Source organism: Lithobates pipiens, unplaced genomic scaffold, assembly GCF_037356315.1.
Source record: "Lithobates pipiens isolate NorthernLeopardFrog02 unplaced genomic scaffold, aLitPip1_a1.2 Scaffold_13, whole genome shotgun sequence".
Taxonomy (NCBI): Eukaryota; Metazoa; Chordata; class Amphibia; order Anura; family Ranidae; genus Lithobates; species Lithobates pipiens.
The window spans coordinates 204,741,305-204,748,897 of NW_027507718.1; the positions used below are offsets into that span (position 1 = coordinate 204,741,305).

The 7,593-nt window shown below is 45.4% G+C and overlaps 1 protein-coding gene across 2 annotated transcripts in view; it reads right to left on the reverse strand.

Annotated features, from left to right (window-relative positions):
- UBA6 (ubiquitin like modifier activating enzyme 6) overlaps positions 1-6,540 on the reverse strand; it is a 179,489-nt gene extending 172,949 nt beyond the window's left edge. Inside the window, exon 1 of one of the 2 annotated variants that reach the window (XM_077476136.1) lies at positions 6,437-6,540. The gene's annotated coding sequence lies outside the window, so the exon portion shown is untranslated. Of the gene's footprint in view, positions 1-6,431 lie in introns of both variants that reach the window. The other variant, XM_077476137.1, reaches the window with a different exon arrangement.
- Between the last annotated feature and the right edge of the window lie 1,053 nt (positions 6,541-7,593).

Below are 7,593 nucleotides of genomic sequence, written 5' to 3' on the forward strand. Positions count from 1 at the left end.
TGCGAGATCCTATGATGGTGAACAGTAAGAGCTAGGAGTCTCTTAATAACATACTAGCAACAAGGAAGGACAAAATGATGTGATCTCTTGTCAGTCAGGCTTTCTGAGGTATGTAAATGGCCTACACCTATGTTGCCATATGTATGTTGGGTGGGTGACAGATAAGGATCCCCCTTCCCTTACCATTCAGGGCTTCTTCTCCCCACAGCAGATATCAGAACAAATCCTGTCTGAAACCACGAGAGGCGGACTTGTAGTTCTCAACGGAACACAAATATGATGATCAACGCACTTGTAGTCAACGGGTCCTTCCTCTTGCACTCTAACTGAAAATCCATTCCTCTGTACTAGCATAGCGCCAGAGGAAGGGTATGCAGGAGCCTAGCATTGCACCCGCCATCCATTGATCATGGGTGCAATGCCCTGCAGGCTCATTAATAATAATAATAATAATCTTTTTTGTGCATTTATATTTTTTTTTGCGAAAAGGTGGACTTAGCCTTTATGGATTTATAAATGAACACCTACCTGCATGAATTGGTGGTTCTCTTTATATGCCTGGAGTTTAATTGTGGGGTTTTTAAAGCTAAAGATATGGGAAAAGGTCTCTTGTCACTCCTTAAATTTACCCAACAGACAAAACATTTTCAGCTATTGCATCCATTATAAAAAAAAATATTTACCTTTTGATTGAAACCGGTCCACCTACACCGCTATGTCTCCCGGAGTTATTTCCAGGTTTGCAGGCTCCGGCGTGTGATTGGACGGAGCCGCGATGGTGACGAGAACCACCGTTCCAAAGTAATGCTTGAGGACTGAAGCTCTGTCTCCTATTGATGAGCCCCAGGTGCTGACCATTAGGCCGCGTACACACGGGTGGATTGTCTGCCCAACTTAGTCCGCTGAAACGTGTTTCAGCGGACAATCCGCTCGTGTGTGGGCTTCAGCGGACTTTTTCAGCGGACAGTCTGGCGGACTAAGTCTTTCGGAATTTCCGTAATTTTGTCCGTCCAAACTTGGTTTCAGCGGACAGTCCGCTCGTGTGTAGGCAAGTTGGACGGACTAAGTATGGCGCATGCTCAGAAAGGATTTACACGCCGAAGGTTGCATTGCAGTGTATTGGACGTCGTATTTCTAGTCCCGTCGTACGTGCCGTACACGTCATCGCGCAAGCTTTCAGCGGACTGTCTGTTCATTCAAAAGTTGGACGGACTGTCTGTCGGATTGTCTGACGAACTTAGTTGGGCAGACAATCCGCCCGTGTGTACGCAGCCTTACACACACCATGAGCAAACAAGCAGGACAAAACTCTGTATAGCCGCACACTGGAAAAAGACTTGAAATCCCATCTTTAATTGAAACAACGTGGGTCACATCAAAACAAAATCAAAAAATCCACAGCAAAAGAATAACAGGGTACAGGAAACTGACGTGTTTCGCACTGTAATCAGTGCTTACTCATAGATTTTCCTGTACCCTGTTATTCTTTTGCTGTGGATTTTTTGACTTTGTTTTGATGTGACCCACGTTGTTTCAATTAAAGATGGGATTTCAAGTCTTTTTCCAGTGTGCGGCTATACAGAGTTTTGTCCTGTTTGTTAGCCACCGCTCACAGCACAGGCCCTTTAGAAATGGCACAATTGAGCCATTCCTTGAGTGCTCATGTGACGAAGACGTCAGTCCACGGGTATATGGTAAATATCTATCAATAAAATTCATGAGCTATTAAGGTGCCAAAAAAAACACTATAAAAAGACACCCAATAGAGAGCGAGTAAAAAACTTGTCACACAATGAATACAGTCCATACAGTTCATAAGCTGATGAAAGGCGGAATACCGCTGTGAGAAAACACCCGGCGCACGCCACACTTAGTATTATAACATCTCTGTGGTAATTCCTCCACCATGTAGATAGGGTACTCTTACCAAATACGTAGGACCACTGAATGAACAAATGGTCAGAAAAGCTTGTTTCCACTCATAAGTGAGGGCGATGCTCCAATCCAGGAAAAAAAAAGCGTTCCCAAAATCAGCCATATAGAAAAAGAAAAGAAATGATCTCAGTGTAGACGGTCGCTGACGAAGTCCGTTCGGACGTAACTTACATACGGGGGAGGAGCTACTGATCATGGTCGTCACCCACGTAGCATCTGGAGCTTTTTTGCACTTGTCACCTTCTTAACGCTGCTTTTCAAAATACTGTATGCTGTGGAGCAATATTGGAAGCACTTTACTTTCCCAGCCGTTCGTTTGTTTGCTGCTATTTTTTATTAATAAATCGATTGGTACAGTCTACACTGAAATTGTTTCTTTTCTTTTTCTATATGGCTGATTTTGGGAATGCTTTTTTTCCTGGATTGGAGCATCGTCCTCACTTATGAGTGGAAACAAGCTTTTCTGACCATTTGTTCATTCAGTGGTCCTACGTATTTGGTAAGAGTACCCTATCTACATGGTGGAGGAATTATCAGAGATGTTATAATACTAAGTTTGGCGTGCGCCAGGTGTTTTCTCACAGCATTATTCAGCCTTTCATCAGCTTATGGACTGTATTCATTGTGTGACAAGTTTTACTCGCTCTCTATTGGGTGTCTTTTTATAGTGTTTTTTGGCACCTTAAAAGCTTATGAATTTTATTAATTGAATGAATTTTTATTTATTGCGCTGCACTTTTTCCATTTCTTTTATCAAATTCTAAGGATTCGTGATTTGCCTTATAGTGTTCAGCTTGCAATTTGTGTGTGTATTTTAGGATTTCGTGTGCGCTGATTGTTTCTTTTTATATCATATGGTAAATATCTCCTAAACCATGCACGTTTAGGAGATATTTACAATACCTACAGGTAAGCCTATAATAAGGCTTACCTGTAGGTACAAGTGGTGTAACAGGGTTTACAACCACTTTTAGTGCTCTGGAGTAAGACAAGTTCACACTATAGAGGGATATACTTTGTTCATATTTCATGTCTGAGGTTTACAGCCACTTAGTGCTACATTGTACATGGATACAGACTCTATTAGGCCCCTTTCACATGGGTGATCCGATCAGGTCCACCTATACGTTTTTTAGGTGGACCTGATCGGAAGGTCCATGCATTACCATGGATTGGTGGGTGTAAAGGGACTTGTGTCCATTTACACCCTTTCTACCTCTAGGTCCGATACAGTTTTCTATAAAACTGCAAGCAAATACAGGGGAAAAAAAAATAAAAATAAAAATTAAAAAAAAAACACATGGAAGGGGATCCAACCTCTTTGGTTTAGGTGGATCTGATCAAAGGGCAGTCGGTGTATTATTATTAAGGTAAATATATAGTGCCATCAATTTACGCAGCGCTTTACATATACATTGTTCATTCATATCAGTCCCTACCCTTAAGGAGCTTACAATCTAAGGTCCCTAACTCACATTCATATACTGGGGCCAATTTAGACAGAAGCCAATTAACCTACTAGCATGTCTTTGTCATAAACAGACAGCTCCCGGCTGCCCATAGTTAGGAGTGGGATCTGTCCGTGTCCATTCTGCAGAAACTGAGCCGACACTGATGGGTCATTTGCCCACTCTGATCAGCAGGGGATCTGTGAGGTGATTGGTGAATGGAGTCCACCCCATGTGAAAGGGTCCCAAGATTACAGTCACACTGGCAATTAGGGCCGGTGCAAACAGTAGCGGCAAGAATCAGATTCCCGCTCTGGCTCTCAGCCGCCTGACCCATTCTCTTCAATGACACATCACTGGTAGGTGCAGTTATTTTGAGGATGTCTGCACAGCAAGCGATTACCTGCAGTGCTCACTGTTGGCCTAGCTGTGGCCGCCAGCAACTTGTCATTAAAGAAAATGGGGCTTTAGGTCACATATAGAGATTCTTGCTGCAGCTATGAGTGGCCGCCAGCCCCATTCTCTTTAATGACAGGTTGCTGGCGGCAGCAGTTAGTTCAGCAGCGAGCACTGCAGGTAATCGCTGGCTGTGTGGACAACAGCAAAATAGCTGCGCCTACATGCAACCTGTCATTAAAGCGGATGGGGCTGGCGGCCACCCACAGCTGCAGCAAGAATCTCTGATTCCTGACACTATTATTTGCGCCAGCCCTAATCGCTGGTGCAAACGTAGCCTTAAAGTGATTGTAAACTCTTTTTTTTTTTTTTAAATAACAAAAACACATATCATAGTTACCTCCACTGTGCAGTTCATTTTGGTCCTGTACCTAATCATCTGGGGTCCCCTAGCGTCGCTCGTGTCTCCTCCTTGCATTGGTTAACCCCCTGGGAGAAGCGTTCACCTTGGGGGAGGGGTTACTTTGCGGGTGCGCTCCCGAGTCCTGCATTTGCGTGCATAGACACAGAATGCCGGACTCGACCCCAACCCCCCAGGTCACTGGATTTGATTGACAGCAGGAGCCAATGGCTGCGCTGCCATCAATCTATCCAATCAAGAGCCGAGAACCCTGGGCCGAGAGGTACCACACGTCTCCGCTGAGGGAATGAACGGGCTTGGGTGAGTAAAACGGGGGTCACTGCCAGAAATTGTTTGCACCTTAAAGAGGTGTTCCCATTATAAAAACAAAACAAAAAAAACAAAAAAAATGAAAAGTCAGCAGCTACAAATACTGCAGCTGCTGACTTTTAAATAATCAGTCACTTACCTGTCCCAGGGTCCAGCAAAGCGGGGGATCGAAGCCCTGTTCATCTTCCCCTCCGTTCGGCGGTGCCGGCACTGTAACTGCGGGCGCCTGGCTGTGGCTTCACAGCTGAGCCACGATTGGCTGTGCAATCATCTGGGACCTGTCACATGTCCCAGATGACTAACAGGAGGGAGGGGGCAGACCTGAGCCCTTCCTGCGCCGAGGGGAAATGACGCCCAGGCACTGAAGGAGGCAGACTACGAGGGACCCCCTAGCAATTCATGAATTATTTTTTTCGGGGGGGGGGGGGGGGGGTGGAACACCACTTTAATGCATAGGATGCATACAGAAGAATGAATGATCGTCTTTTTTTTTTTTTGCATGCTAGTCTCATATCCAAAACCAAATAGGTTACTAAAGTTAAAGAGGAAGTAAACCCTGATGAGTTTACTTCCTCTTTCATTCCCTGCAAAGGCAAAGCATAATGGACTACTATGCATCGCATAGTAGCCCATTATGTGTCACTTACCTGACACAGGAGCCAGCGAAGTCGCCGCTGTCCCCTGTAGTCCGCCGCATCCATCTTGTTGGTGGGGTCTCGCAGCTCCGCCGCTGTCATTCGGCGAAGCCGCGATGACGTCACTCCTGCGCATGCGCACGGGAGCCGACACGCGCGCGGCAGCTCCGTCGCTGAGAATGCCGCGTTCAATGCCCCTGCGCGCCGCTGTCTACGGCGCATGCGCCGTAGACAGCGGTGCCTGTTTTCGGGCAAATATCTCCTAAACCATATAGGTTTAGGAGATATTGCTTGGACCTACAGGCAAGCCTTAATCTAGGCTTACCTGTAGGTCAAAGTGGTTTGTAAGGGTTTACAACCACTTTAATAAAATTTTTGTATAACAGAATACAACTTTGTATGTGACTTAATGTATTCTGTCGTTTCCAAGCATGCGTGGTCTTGGTCACGTGAATTTCTTTTCTTCGTACAAATACCATACGAATTACACAGAAACCATTCATTCTATTATTGTACAAGAATTTTTTTCCTTGGATATTTTTGCATGAACAGCTCTCGAAAGGAGCGTGCTAACTATCGGATTATGAGACGATCGCTGCGAAAGCGGTATATTTTATCCGATTTTTTCAGCGTGTGTATTAGCCATTAGGGATCATTCATATGGGCACACACTTCCTCCATGATAGAAAGGTTCTTGCCGGCAGAGCTACAAGATCCTGCTTAAAATACGTGCCTAAAGCGTTTGCATTTATATATGTAGATGTGTCAAAAAATAAAAAAAATTTAAAAAAATCTGCAGCTGTGTCCTAACATTTGTGCACGGCTGAGCGCAGCACACGTTTTTGTGTGTACGGGCACATTGATTACTATAGTGCTGCGTTTAGAGGCGTACAAAACCATCTGTTGTATGGATCAAAATGCAGAAACGCTGCCCAGGTGAATGGGCGCTTCCTTATGAATGACAAGTCATCTTCTCGTGTTTAAATGTCCCCAAGTCAGTGAAGTGGAAGACAAGTTGGGATTTGTGAGAAGTCTTCTAATACAGCACAATGAGGAGGACTTCTCATCCAGCAATGACACCCAAGCACACCCACAATCCCGTTTCCTTCCTATTCTTGTGAAGGAGATTCACCCCCCATTGAAATGTGTCAGCAGGTTTGTGCTGCTCTGCACTGACAAAGCTATCCATACAGAGGCTGCTGTCCATACAGAGGCACTCCTCCACTGTCACACACATCCCTCTAAACTGCACCATCCCGGGCGCCCAAACAATTACAAGCTACTCACCTCACCTACTACTGCAGCTTCTACAGTTCCTTGTCGGCCGGGAGAGAAAACCTTTCCGAAGAGAGAGCGAGAAAGATGACAAACTACAACTCCCAGAGTGCCTTTCACCGGGGAGGAGGAAGCGGAAGACGACCAAGCCAACACAGCTTTATTAGAAGAGAGCAACAAGACACTTTTTTTTTCTTTTTAAATCTTTCAGTCCAGCGTTAGGAGAAGCTTGGCGGGTTTTCGTGGTTTTAGTTCTGTTTTATAGGTTATAAGGACGCCTGTAATGATGTTAAAGTGGTGTTGCCACCAACAAAAATAAAACTACTTAAAATTCGTAAAAAAAAATCAAAAAAAAATAATTGGCAAAAAAAAAATGTTTTACTCACCTCTAAATACCGGTTGCTAGGGGGTCCCTCGTAGTCTGCCTTCTTCATTGCCCGGGCTGGTGACATCACTTCCCCTCGCGCCGCACATTCACCTGGGACCTGTCATGTGTCCCAGGTGACTGTACGGCGTATCACGGCGCCCTGCGCCGCTCGCGCATGCGCAGTGGGTGCCCGGCTGTGAAGCCACAGCCGGGTGCCCACAGTATGCATGACGGCGCCGAGAGCGGAGCGGGGAGCGAGGGGGGGCTTCGTTCCCCCGCATCGCTGGACCCTGGGGCAGGTAAGTGTCCGATTATTAAAGGCCAGCAGCTGCAGTATTTGTAGCTGCTGACTTTTAATTTTTTTTTTTTTTAGGGGGTATGTTTTTTTACTTATAATAATTCATTTTTTTACATTTTAATTTGTTTAAAAAAAATTCACATTGCATTTTTAATTTTTTCACACTTTTTCACTTTTTTTACATTTTTTTTTATTTTTGGGGGGGCTTTGGTGAGAGCTCAGGGGTCTAAACAGACCCGTGACATCTCCCCTTTGAGGCAGACAAAGGGACTGAGGACACAGATTCCCCAGTCCCTTTCCCAGCACTAAAGATGAATGAACAGGAGACAGAGGCTCCTGTCCATTCACAAACTGAGCACAATAAACACAGTTCACTCTGCTCAGTTATCACAGGACACAGGAGCCATCTCACTCACTGTGTCCTATTGCTAGTTCCCCCCCCCCACCCACAGCTGGCGGGAGGGGAGCCGGTTACAGGGGACAAGGAGTGGCAGAGAAGGACACGATGG